The sequence below is a fragment of the Coenobita brevimanus genome, chromosome 13 (assembly GCF_032717465.1).
Source record: "Coenobita brevimanus isolate Jiangsu-jjx chromosome 13, ASM3271746v2, whole genome shotgun sequence".
NCBI lineage: Eukaryota > Metazoa > Arthropoda > Malacostraca > Decapoda > Coenobitidae > Coenobita > Coenobita brevimanus.
The window spans coordinates 38,631,619-38,646,089 of record NC_136966.1 but is presented as its reverse complement, the minus strand read 5'-3'; the positions used below and the strand labels follow the sequence as shown (position 1 = coordinate 38,646,089).

The 14,471-nt window shown below is 42.0% G+C and overlaps 1 protein-coding gene across 1 annotated transcript in view; it reads left to right on the top strand.

Annotated features, from left to right (window-relative positions):
• Positions 1 to 14,471, top strand: part of LOC145415573 (tRNA (uracil-5-)-methyltransferase homolog A-like) — a 495,026-nt gene that overhangs the window by 403,313 nt on the left and 77,242 nt on the right. The gene's annotated exons all lie outside the window — the stretch shown is intronic.

Sequence of the window (14,471 nt, the reverse complement as noted above, 5' to 3'; positions counted from 1 at the left end):
GAAAATTGATTTTTTTCAAGCGAAAGTGGAAGTTAGGGAATATTTGGTGCATGCCGCGAAAGTGGATTCCGCGAATCCTGCTGTAGCGAAAGTTGGTGCACTACTGTAATGGTTATATCAAAACATTATTCACACGAACAGTATTCACATAATTATCTTACCTAACTTCTTATGTCAGCACATAAACTCATCCCCTACCCAAGAGCCGAATTTTCTAACCATGAGTCCTTCAGCTCAGCAAAAGTCAGTCACAGAACCTTTTCACACTCTTTGTACTAAACATGAAACTACCAAAGTTACTACTCCCTCATCATGAACCACTTTAGTTATTATCACTTTCCAGCAAAGAGTCTGTCCACATCGTAAACATACCCAGCTCATTTTTTCTGATTGTTCGAATGCTGCTCCTGTTCTCATTCCATCCACACCTCATGCTGCCTCATGTAACATTTTATTTTTCCTTGGGAATAAATTATTTTCATAGCCCTTTCACTGTGAGGAGAAGCACTTTCTGGGTGCTTAGGCATCGTAACTAAGTTAATTTGGAACTGCATGGTCTGGGATGAAATTAGGAATGAGAAAAAAAAAATATTCCGTACAGTATACTTCTAAACACATTGACAGTCAACACAACAATTAGGCTAAGGCAGGCAGGTACAGTCACGGCTCACTATACAATGGGGTATGGCATGTGAAAACCCATCGCATAATGATTTATCATACAATGCGGTCAACAGAGCATGGGTTCAGTGAAGATAGGGAGGGTGCCCATGGCCCCAAAACCTAAAATCTCCCACCAAAAAAATTCTACCACCCACCTGAAGTATGTACTAAGCTAGTCTTAGTCATCACCAAGGGTCCCCCACAAGGCAGGATGATCACTGGAGGGCCTGCACACTCACTCCAGGTCCTCAGGAGGAGTGAAGAGAAACTGGGAGAGCAATGCAATGAGGCCGGTGGAGAGCAGTATGGTGAGGTCGATGGAGAGCGATGCAATGAGGCTAATGGACAGTATAGCTGTGGGGGTGAGAGAGAGCATGGTGGTGTATTGTACGGGTGTATCAGGCGGCAATGAAGACGAGACAGACATTACGAGGCACGTGATTCAGGACAATGTAGTTGTAGTAGTTGTTCCCTAGGCAGTCTGGCCGAACAGCCCTGAGTTGAAAGGAGGGCCACGGCTGAGACTGGGCTTTCCCAGAGAGCTATCAAGGAGTGTATGTTATGTTGTTGGCATAGGTGATTGTGTGCAATGTAGTCTTCCATAATGTGCTTAATAGTATGGGGTGCTGTGTTGCATCCTGGACAGGCAGCAGCGACGGAGTCATCCAGCCTCTTCTGATAACATAAGAGGGCTGGATGGTGCCCCCATCTCAGCCTGGCCAGGTGGACTCTGTCCTCACAAGGGAGACAGGATTCAGAAGGGTGGATATTGGGAGGCCATGCATACAGCTGTGTGTTGTCTTTAACCCTTTAACCGCGGGTGTCATTCCAGAATGACATTGAAAAAACTGGACCAAACCGCGGGTGTCATTCTGGAATGCTTGTGAATATTTTGAATACCGTGCATTTTTTCTGCCCGCGCCAATTGTTTCACGCAAGAGTAGCTATCAAGTTCTTTCACGCCAGCCCTCCTCCACCTCCCTCCTCCCACCCCCCGGGGGCCCACCCTACCCCTTCCCAGACACGCATCAGTCAGTATCTGTCCAGCTCTGTGCGTGGCAATGGCGCTCCATCCCGAGTCCTCATCTCTCGCTTCCTCCTCAGAAAATCCTGGTGCTAGTGTGCCTTCGACCTCTACACCGAAGAAGGAACTCCTGACGGCAAGGCAGAAGGGGTTGAGCACCCCAGAAATTAGGACAGAGCTTGATAAAACTGAGTACCACAATGGATTGTGGCAGTGAGAGTGATACCCTTACCGCAAGCAGTGATGGTTATGCACTTTTTGCTGGGGAACCGGTTATGGTTGAACAATTGGGCAGTGACAGTGATGAAATTGTACAAGTTGTCTCCCCCCCACCGCCCACAACTTACTCTGGAAAAGGGAAGGCGCCCATGGGGAAAATGGGTGTAGCACGTGGGAAGGGAGTGAAGCGGAAAGCTATGTCTCCTACACCCGGCCCTAGCAAGCATTTCCCACCACTTTCCCATTCCCCTAGCCCTATTGCCCTCACATCATCTTCATCTTCTGCCGTGCCCTCTCTTCAGTCAACATCATCAGAGGAATATGAATTCCCAGAGCCTGCACAGCGAGGGAAGGCAGGCCGGGCAGGCAAGGTAAGCAGGGCAGGCCGGCCTAGAACAAAGGGGATGCGTGGCAGCCAGAGGGCAAAGCGAGGTGATAAACGGGGAACAAAGGGAGGTCATGCTTCACCACACACCAGGTCAGTCATCCACCTGCCTGCCCACTGCCCAGCTCCCTCCCCCTCACCACCACCCCACTCACCCCCCTCCCGCTCACCTCCTGCCTCACCTCCTGCCTCCACCTTAACTCCTTCTCACCGGGAAAAGAGTACAACTCGACCTGACTGCCACTGAACCACGCACTGGGAAGGTGGATGCATTTGTGTGGTCTGACGGTGCTGATTTTCAGCCACACAATCCGCCGTTTGACATGACAAACGCCGGAATACAGCCTGCCTTCCCATGCAGCGAAGGAGATGACTTTGTGGACTACTTCCTGGCCTTCATGGATGACGAAATCATGCAATTTGTCAGCGATGAGACCAATAGGTATGCAGCTCAGTGTGCAACAGAAGGGCTGGGACCTATTGGCTCACCAAAGCAAGTGTCGTGGTTGCCTGTAGGGATCAGAGAGCTGTATGTGTTCTTTGCTCTCATGTTCTTGATGCCCCATATCAAGAAACATGAGTTGGAGGAGTACTGGCTGGTTGATGACATCACTTCAACCCCAACATTCGGGAAGTACATGTCACGAGATCGGTTCCAACAGCTATTAGGATCCCTGCACTTCGCTGACAATGAAAACCCGTCCCAAACTGACCCTTTGTGGAAAGTGAGGGATTTCCTCAATAAGATTAGGGATCGATTTATGCGATTTTTCCGTCCTGTGCAAAAAGTCGTCATAGATGAATCCCTGGTATTGTTCAGAGGACGTCTCAAATTCATGCAGTACATCCCCAGCAAACGCCACCGCTTTGGAATAAAGTTCATTGTGCAGTGTGACTGTGAGACGGGGTATATCCTTGATTTCATAATCTACTCTGCTACACAATGAACGTGGACAGGAACGACCCCCTTGGCTTCTCTGGCTCCGTAGTAAAATTGCTGATGGAGAGGTATTTTGGTGGGAATCTTGTGTTGTACACGGACAATTACTACACAGCACCGAAACTCGCCAAATACCTGGCTGAACACGGCATCGGCACTGTTGTCACTGTACGGAGCCACAGGAAAGAGTGGCCAAGTTTCCCTGAAGCATCATCCTCATCCAAGGGAGATGTGCACCTGAAGAAGTCTGACAAGCTTCTGGCGATCAGGTGGCACGACAAGAAGGTCGTGAATATGCTCAGCACCATCCACAAGGGGGAACTGCAGAGAACTGGGAAGGTCAGCTACAGGACGGGAGAGCCAATCATGAAGCCAGATGCTGTCATTGACTACAATATAAACATGAGACTTGTTGATAAGTCTGACATGATGATTGGCGAGATAGACTGTCTCAGGAGAAACACCCGATGGTACAGGAAGGCTTGCCTCCACATGCTCGATATGTGCATACTTAACGCCTTCCTCCTGTACAAGACACACGTCGGGGGCATAAGGCAACCATCCCTGAGACAGTTCTCCAAGACTGTCGTGCAGCAGCTGCTTGCAAGATTTGGTCAGGTGACGGCATTGGTCCCGAGGCGACACTCTGATACACAACCTGACTGTCTTGAGTGCTGCAATTACATGACCCGGCACCAGCTTGTGAAACTGCCTCTCACCGTAGGCAGCAGGTTGTCACAGGGCCGCTGCAGAGTGTGTCATAACACCACACGGAGGCCTCGGGCGAGAAAAATGAGCACACACCAGTGCCAGGAATGCCAAGTAGCTCTCTGTGTGACTCCCTGCTTTGCTGAGTACCACTCTCTGAGTAAATACTGACAGTGACAGTGATATACAGTGATGCGACAGTGACATGCTTTACCAATAATTGTATAAGGGATAATGTAGTAATAAGGGATATTTTGCCTAGAAAACAATGTAAATTTTGGCCAGTATAATAAGTGATATGGTAATAAGAAAATCTGCGGCACTGTTGTGATTCTGTGATGCGACAGTGACGTGTTTTACCAATAATTGTATAATATAGTAATAAGAGATATTTTACCTAGAAAATTATGTAAATACGGCCAGTATATAAGTGATATGGTAATAAGAAAATCTGCGGCACTGCTGTGATTCTGTGATGCGACAGTGACGCAATGTAGTAATAAGTGCAGTGTAAATATAATGTATATTGCCCAGATTATATGTGAAATAGTAATAGAAGTTAGAAATAATGAAAACATCACCACTAACCAAACGTCAGTGAGCGTGTAGTGCGGCAGTGACGTGCGGGCAATTACAGTGCCTTTTACCTACCTCAGTGAACACAGAGTGGGTGTTTATCGTATGTGCAGTGTTCATATATGTTTATAGAATTATTATCAGAGAGTGGTTGGCATTTGGTACTGGTGTGTGGGGCGAAAAATAGTGATTTTACATCGCTCAATTCTAACGGCACTGCCCGTCCAGTGAAAGTCCACAAAGTCATGAAACTTACATCACTGCAAAGCTGAAGGTTAGTACTTTCTAATGGTACCTTATTTTTTGCTCTAGCTTTATTCTGTGCAGAGTAATAAAGGTTTAAAGGTTTGTTTACATTTTGGTGGAACCCCCGTGGAAGAGGCCAGTCGGGTCAAAACAATGCCGGCGGTTAAAGGGTTAAGTGACTGAATGGAGCGGCAAGTGATTTAACCCTTCGTGGGCCAGGGGTTACCATGTGACACAGAAGGCTGATGGGGTCCTGGCAGACCCCAAATCTTAATGATGTCTTTCTGCCATATTCATAAAGTTGTATCTACTAAACTTTGTACATATGTTGCCCAGGACACGGCACATGGAACCAACCCACCAAGTGTCCCTTTTTGTTTTTTGTTTTTTTATTATTATTTTAACAAAAAAAAAAAAAAAATCATTTTATCAATTTTATTAAAGTTTGTGTGTGGAAGTACTGATTCTACACTTATTTGAATGTCTGATTGTCAGTATTCTTGGAACAGGTTCTCAAAATAATAACAAGTTCATTCATTCATTCATTGCCAGACGCCATGTATCTCAAACGGGTTGGCCAAGGGCTTAGAGTTTATTGTTTTACAGGGAGGGGCACTAATCCTCCACCAACCCCACTTGACACGTAGGGAGAACGTTATGCCAACAGCATCTGGTGTTCCCAGGCGGTCACCCATCCAAGTACTAACAAGTTCATGTGTAAAGTAAATTAGCATGATCATAAAATAAAACTATCCCTATAATGTTCAAATTTGGTACAACAATTTAATGTTTTATCCTCTTCATGAGCATCTTCTGTATTACTACCACCATTTGCATTTTTAGAATTATCATCAGCACTCACAGGAGACTCAATACTACTCACACTAATTTCACTGTCCAATCATTCAAGCACTTCATAATCAGCGTCGGATACAGGTAAATCACCATCTGAATAATTTTCTTCTTGGTCGCTGTCACCTTCTGCCACCGCCATTGAGGCATAAAACTTTGCTACTGGTATTGACATTTGCCTAATGTTTATAATCTGAAATATCTGAAAAAAAAATATATATATATAAAAAATTAGTCACACGAAAGGCCAGGTTGGGTCCTGGCGGACCCTACTGACATTTATTGCGATGTCACTCCTTAATTGTGCGAGATTTTTTGTTCAAATTTTATGAGGATATAAAATAACCATCTACAATAAAAGTCATGAGAGGCCAGGCTGTGAAAGTAAAAAATGGCTTAATGGCAACATTTTAAAAACATGTTGGGGTCCGCAGGGACCCCATTTGCCCACGAAGGGTTAAGTATGGATATGCTTCTGGAAGCTGGTCTGAGGCAGGCGAGGGGGGAGAGATGACAGTATTTGTTCTTACCTAATTGTATCTTTACAGGAATGAGTCAAGCTCGTACTGTCCCGTGTCTTAAACCATATTTATCGTACATATCCTTAAATTTGTGAATTGTTTTGGCACACACTACATATTTCATTCGGTAGTCCATTCCATTGATCAATTGCTCTGTTTGGGAAACTGAATTTCCTTACGTCTTTATCACCTCTCTTCTTATGCAATTTTTTGCAGTGTCCTCTTGCTGATGCTTCTCCATATGTTAAGTAATCATTTATGTCTATTTTCTCCTTTCCTGATATGCACTTATATAGCATTATCATGTCACCTCTTTTCCTTCTTTCCTGTAGTGTTGGTAGATTCAGTTTATTTAGTCTTTCTTCGTAGCTTAGGTCCCTTAAGCTTGGTATCCATCTTGTAGCGGCCCTTTGAACTTTTTCAATCTTGTCTATATGCTTTTTGAGATGAGGACTCCAGACTACTGATGCATACTCCAGGGTTGGTCTAATGAATGATGTTATTATCCTTCTTAACATGTCTTCATTTATGTATGTGAATGCTATTCTCATATTTGCAAGCAGTGTATACATGTTCCGTACCTTCTCGCTGATGTGATCAGCCGGAGATAGTCTGTTATTGATAATCACACCTAGGTCTTTCTCTCTTTCTGATGTGTATAGGGTTTTATTTCCTAACTTATAATCCCAATCAGGTCTTTTTCCACTTTTACCAAACTTGATTACATAACACTTGTCCACATTGAATTTCATTTGCCATGTACTACTCCATTCATGAAGTTTATTTAATTCTTCTTGTAGCTCTTTAGAAGAGTCTGTGTTAGTAATTCTCCTTTGTATTTTTGCATCATCTGCAAACATATTCAGATAGCTCTCATTTCCAGTGTTACTGTTTATATCATTTATATACACTAAAAACATGATTGGTGCCAGCACTGAACCCCGCGGCACTCCACTAGTCACTTCTTTCCATGATGAGTAGTTTCCTCTTAGTACTGTCCTCATTTCTCTTTTTATGAGAAAGTCTTGCATCCAACAAAACAGTTTGCCTCAAATTCCTCCTTGATGGTACAGTTTCCATAAAAGTCTTTAGTGTGGTACTGTGTCAAAAGCTTTCTTGAAATCTAAATAGATACTGTCCACCCATCCTTCCCTTTCCTGTATTGTGTTTGTTACTCTGTCATAGTAGCTCAACAGATTGGTAACACATGATTTTCCTTTTCTGAAACCAAACTGTCTTTCTGTTATCATACTGTGTTCTTCTAGATGATTTACCCAAGCTTTTCTTATAAGTTTTTCTAATACCTTGCTTACAACACTGGTCAGTGATACTGGTCGGTAGTTGAGTGGATTTTGTCTATTTCCTTTCTTGAATAAGGGGACAATATTTGCTTTTTTCCAAATATCAGGTAGTTTCCCTTGACTCAAGGATTTCTTGAAAATTAAAAATAATGGTTTACTTAACTCCTTTGCACATTCTCGTAATACCCAACATGAAATTTCATCAGGATCACTTGCTTTTCCTCTGTCTAATCTACTTAACTCGTCCTGTATTACTTTTTCTGCTATTTGTATGTCTGGTAGTATGTGTGGGCATGTGTGTTCCACATAGTCCCTCTCAAAATTTTATTCTTCTGTAAAAACTAATTGGAAATTCTTATTTAGTGGTTCACAAATATCTTTCTCTTGTGTATAAGTGATTCCCTCGTCCGTAATGGATTGTATTATATCTTTTACTTTAGTTTTGCTTCTGATATAGCTGTAAAACAGCTTTGGTTGATCACTACTTTTATTTATTATATCCTCCTCAAACTGTTTTTGGGCTTCCCTCCTTATTCTTGTATATTCGTTTCTTGCCTGTGTGTAATTATTATACGCCCTTTCACTATTGTGTCTTCTGTATCTATTCCACAACAAATCTCTTCTTTCTTTTGATTTTTTACATTCAGTATTGAACCATTTCAGTATTTTCTTATCTGCTTCTTTGTGCTGTGGGATGTACTTCTGGACTCCTATTTCATAAAATTCACAAAATTTTTTATATACAGCATTTAAATCTTGTCCTCTAAGCTCATTTTCCCAATCACCTTCTAAGAAATACTTCTTTAGGTCTTGATAATTTCCCTTCTTATAGTTTAGGCCCTTTTTGTAACTATCATTGCTGTTTACTATGTCATATGCTATCCTGAAGTTATAATTTAGTACTGCATGATCGCTTTTGCCGAGTGGAGGGTGATATATTAAACTGTCAATATCATTTTCTTGCCTTGTAAATATTAGATCTAGCACTGAAGGTACATCAAGTCCTCTTTTTCTGGTGGTTTCCCTCACATGTTGCGTTAAGAAAAACTCTTGTACGAGATCCAGGAGCTTTTGGTCCCAACAGCTTTCTTGGCTATTTATATCTAGAGTATTCCAATTTATATTTGTATTGAAGTCCCCAGTTAGTATAATTCTTTCCGATTTCTCTTCCATTTTTTGTAGCAATGATCTTACACTCTGAATGGTACTCTCTGCCAGGTCCTCATATTCGTCTCTTTCCCATGTGTTTGATCTGGGTGGCATGTACAAATTGGCTACAATTACTTTACCTTCAGATGTCTCGATCTCTTCTGCAATCAGTTCTACTTGTGATGGTATATCTAGTTTTATTTCCTTGACTTTTAGATTTTTCTTAGTTAATATTATAATTCCTCCTCCTTTTTTTAAATATCTGTCTCTTCGCCATATATTGTATTCCTCTAAGTGTAGTATGTCATTTGATATCCTTGGTATTAATTTTGTTTCAGTTAGGCATATTATTTGTGGTTCATTTTCTCTGACATAATCATTCATCTCTAGTAATTTAGATACCATTCCATCCACATTTGAGTACATCAACTTTATCATCTTGTTTATATACTTGTCATGACATGGTTCTACTGCCTTCCTCCTTTTTCTACCATCCTGTTTGTGTACCACTTTCATACCTGCAATCCTTTTACTTCGTAAAAAAATTTCTTCTTCTCCTCTTCTGATCTTCCCTCATTTTTTGTTTTTGCTTCCTCCCTTTTCTCTTTCAGTAATTCCAGTTCCTGTTGTGTTAGGCATCTTTTTATCCATACATTTTTGAACTCCTCTTTTTCCTTAAGATTCTTTGCATTTTTTAGTATCTCTTCCACAGTGATTACACTCTGGAAAGTCACCTTTAGAGGTCTTGTCTTGCTTTTCTCGTATTTCCCTAACCTTTTGTGTTCCTCTATATCTTTACTACAGATTTCCTCTGATACTTCTTTCAGTAAGCTCATTACATTTGCCATCTCCTTTTTGTCTCTTGTGATCTTGTTTTTAACTTCTTCCTCTTCTATACCAGTGATTACTATTGATTTGTTTATCTCTACTGAATCTCTGACTAACTTTGGATTGTTTTGGATTATTGTTTTCACCTCCTTTTTAATGCTTTTTTCCTCCACCCTTGTTTCTAGGTCTTTCTTTACTTTCACCATTTCAGCATACGTGGTTTTTACATCATTTTTGTAGCTTTGCACAGCTTCATTCACTTGTGTTATCTTCTCCTCAATATCACTGCTCTGGTCAATAAGACTGCTAACTTGCCTAATTGTCTCTGTGTCATTTTTGAACTCTTCCATAACACTCTCGTGATTGACTACTGTACTTGCCATTTCACTCATTTTCTTCCTAAGTGTACTCAGTTCCACTGTTAGTTCACTGATGGTTGTGTCTTTCTTATTGGCCTCCCTTCCTAGTTTTTCTATTTCTTCCTTTTGCAAGTGCATCTGCTTCTTTATTTCATCAATTTCATTTTTGAAAGCCATTTCTAGTTTGTTTACACGTTCAACCAGTCTATTGTGGGTCTCTACTTCAACCAGTTCTTGATAGAAATCATCATTTTGCTTTTTACCTTTATCCCTTTTCTTTTCCAAATTTGTTTTACTGAAGTATGTATCCATTTTGCAATACTTAAAGTGCAAAGCATATACTTACAATCTCCATGTTGTTGTAGTCTAAACAAACCTCAGCATATCATGTGCTGGATGTTGCTTTGATGTTCCCTGGTGTTTGTAGATGTGCTGCCATGTAGTGTTGTGGATGTCGTGGGTTTGTGGAGGCTGCAGCGAGAATTTGGGTGCCTCTCATGTCTAGATGATCCTTGACTTGGAGGACTTTGGATTCTTGGTGTAAATGGTCTGTGGGTGTAGTAGCTCTGCAGCCTCTGATTATTTTTTGGGCCTTGGTCTGTATGGTCTGTAGAGTGTTGTAGTGTGTTTTAGTGAGGTTAGGAGCCCAAGTAGGGCTTGCATAATTCATCGCTAAATGTATGTATTGTTTGTATACTGTGGTGGTGGTTTCTCTGTTGTGTCCAAATGTTGTATAGGCAAATGACCTCAGGGCATTGAGTCTTGGTGTTAATTTATCTTTAATGTTTGTGATGTGTTGTTTAAATGACACTGATGTATTGTATATTACACCAAGAATTTTGTGTGTGTGTGTGTGTGTGTGTGTGTGTGTGTGTGTGTGTGTGTGTGTGTGTGTGTGTGTGTGTGTGTGTGTGTGTGTGTGTGTGTGTGTGTGTGTGTGTGTGGTAGGGGAGTGTTGTTCATGGTGACGTGTAGAATGTGACTGTGTTCTGCTCTCCAGTTTGTGAGAAGGGTCACTGTAGATTTGGCTGGGGCTATGTTGAGCCTGTTTGTGGTGAACCATTCATGTAGTGTGTTGAGGTAAGGTTGGAGGATGTGAGCGGCTGTGTTTGCATTTTGATGTGTACATGTAAGTGTTATGTCATCTGCATTGGATGCTATGTGTATCTGTGGTGTATGGGGAGTAGGTATGTTGTGCATGTATAGGTTAAAGAGCATAGGGGACAAAACAGATCCTTGGGGGACACCTTTTGTGAAGTTTCTGATGTTCGAAGACTGACTGGCAAATGTTACATGTGCACATCTGCCTGCTAAGTAGTTTGCCAGCCATCTGTTATGGTTATTGTGCATGTTTGTGTTGAAGATTTTGTTTGTGAGTTTGTGGCAGGGGATGGCATCAAAAGCTTTGCTAATGTCTAATGTGACTAAGAGTGTTCAGTTTGGTGGCCTGTCTGAATCTATGCCATCAGAAACTCTCTGTGTAAGATCTGTAAGAAGAGTGTTTGTGGAGTGTACTAAAACCATGTTGTGAATGGGCTAGGGGGGTGTGAGGTGCAACTAGTTGTAGTACCAGTCATTCAGTGACTTTCAAGGGGATGCAGAGGAGTGTGATGGGGCGGTGTGAGGAAGGTAACGTGGGGTCTTTGTTGGATTTGAGGATAGTGATGATACTGCCATGCTTCTGGATATTGGATATTATGTTGTGTGAGTAGCTGTAGTTTGATATGTTGGTGAATGCTTGTATGCCTTGTGGTCCAAGGTGTTTAAGGTGTATGTTGCTTATGCTGTCTGGTCTCCAAGCAGATGAGTGCTTAATGTTGCCAATGATGTGCCTCGTCTGGTTCTGGTTGTAAGTGAAAGGTGCGAAGTCTGGGTCTGTGGGGAACTGTCTCTTATATCGGATGATACTTTGGTCATTGGGATGGATGTTTAGATGGCTGACATGCGAAAAGTGATTGATGAGAGTGTTTACTTGTTGTTTATTTGAAGGTATGGTGTGTGTTGTTGTGATGGCAGCATGTGATTATGTAGTATTGCTGTTGGAGAATTTGATGCTGTTTAGTGTTTTGTAGAGTTTGCTGGTGTTTTTATTTGTGATCAAGTGTTTGGAGATAATTATTCTAGTTTAGCATTTGCTGTTCTGATATTTTATTGTTTATTTGAGTGTTGAATTCTTGTATTTGTTGTGCGGTGTATTGTGTATGGGGTGTTGGGGAGTGTCGTAATGTCCCGTTGACTGATGAGGCCTTGAATTGTCGGTGGGAAGTTTTTTTTTTTTTAATGCAAGAAAGAGGGAACCAAAGGCCAGGAGCCTACAAACCATTCCTTCCAAGAAAAACAAAAACAATACAAAAGAGAGCCAAATTCAAGATCTGTTCATTTCGAGATGCCTGGACACACTGGATTTGAAAGACTGGAGATCATAGGAAGTAATAAATAAAGACAGAGGGAGACAGTTTCAGAGTTGACCTGTTGCATAAATGAAGGACTGGGAGTAATGGTTAACTCTTGCATTAGAGAGTTGGACAGAAAAGGGATGAGTGTTTGTTACTAGCACCCGTCATTGTAGAGGTGGAGGGATGGAAGCAGACAGTTCAGAGGAGCAATGACCATTGAAGTAGTGATAGAAAAGAAATAAAGATGCAACAGTGTGGCAAAGATACAGAGGTTGAAGGGAGCCAGTAAGAGGAGGAAAGTTAATGAGATGAAAAGCCTTTGACTGTACCCTATTGAGAAGAGCTGTATGTGGGAAGCCTCCCGACACATGATAGTTGTACTCAGAACAGGGGCAAATAAAACCCACGTATAAAGTCGACAACTATGCTGGGGTAAAGAAGGCACGGAGTTGGCTTAGCATGCCCAGTCTCTTGGGAGCAGGTTTTACAAGAGATGCAATATGGTCTTTCCAAGATAAGTCCTGAGTGAACGAAACCCCAAGCATGTTCAAGGATGATGCAGGATTGAGCTGGATATTATTAAACATTATGGGTACTCCTGTGGAAGATTGTGTTGGGTTGATAGGTGTAAAAACTGAGTTTTTCATGCATTAAAAATAACAAGATTATTTTTACTCCAGTCAGAGATACGAGCCAAGTCAGACATTAGGTGTGCCATAGCCTCATCCCTTGTTTGTTGAAGTAACTGCTGAGATGGACATTGGGAGAACCGAATGGAACGGTGAAGGGTGGAATCATCAGCATACGAGTGGATAAGGTTAGATGTACAGCTTAGAAGGTCATTGATGAATAAAAGGAAGAGAGTTGGTGATAGGACAGAGCCCTGAGGAACACCACTGTTAATAGATCTAGGAGAAGAATGATGGCCATCTGCAACAGTGGCTATAGAACGACCAGAAAGGAAGCTAGAGATGAAGGCACAGATAGAAGGATAGAAACTGTAAGAAGGCAGTTTGGAAATTAAAGATTTATGCCAGACTTGATCGAAAGCCTTTGAGACATCAAGTGCAATGGCAAAGCTTTCGTTAAAGTCCCGAAAGGAGGATGACCAGGAGTCTGAAAGGTAGGTGAGAAGATCACCAGTGGCGCATCCCTGACGAAACCCATACTGATGATCAGAAAGAAGGTTGTGGTAAGAAGGATGCTTTAAAATTTTTCTGTTAAGAATTGACTCAAAAATTTTTGAGATACAGGATGATAAAGCAATTGGACGATAGTTAGAGAGTTGGGAATAGTCACCTTTCTTTAGGACTGGCTGAATGAGAGCAAACTTCCAGCAAGAAGGAAAGGTACAAGTCGATAGACAAAGGCGAAAGAGTTTACTTAGGCAGGGTGTAAGCACAGAAGCACAGTTCTTGAGGACAACAGGAGAGACTCCATCAGGCCCATATGCCTTGTTAGTATTAAGTTGGGATTGTATGTCTCACTGTTACCTCTAGGGATGTGTCTTTTGTCTGCATTTTGAGTAATTGTATTGAAAGTATGCACAGCGGTGTTGATGTTTGTGATGGATTTACTGTGTAATGTTTCAAAGTGTTGTTCTGATTCAGTTGTGAAGGCCTCCCAGTTGGCTTTCTTATAATTAGTGTATGTGTGTCTGTGGGCAGCTTGGGTGATTCTGGTTTTGGTAGTGATGACGATTGGGAGGTGGTCAGAGCCAACGGTTTTGACCACTCTCTAGGATGTTGTTGGGGCGAGGTTTGGGGAGCAAAATGTGATGTCCGGGGATGATGGGAGGAAGAGGGCGTGGTGTAAGATATGGGTATGTTGATGGAGATTATTCAGTATGGAAAGAGTATCTGTTTGGGATTGTAGTACCAGGCCTTTGTCTGTGTCGGGGTTGTTGACATGCCAGGGCAACGCTTTGGCATTGAAATCACCACCCAGGATGATGCTGGGTATGTTAGTGATGTGGTGTATTTGTGGAAAGTAATTGTGTGGTACTGTGGGGGACGACTGGGGGGGAATGTATGTATTCGCGATTGTTATGTGCGATTTGTTACCAATGCATATTTTAATTGATTATATTTCTTTTTTGGTGTCATGTGGGGGAAGAAGTGACTTTGTGTGTGCACTGGTATCTGAAAAGTTGATGGATTTGTGTACCAGGGTGATGAGTCCACCATGACCGCTGTCAGCCTGGTCTTGTCTATTGGTGGTGAAATTATGAAATGGAGGTGTTTTTTGTGTTCTGTATAGTTTTGTTTCTTGTAAGATGGCAATGTGTATGTTTTGTTGTTTGGT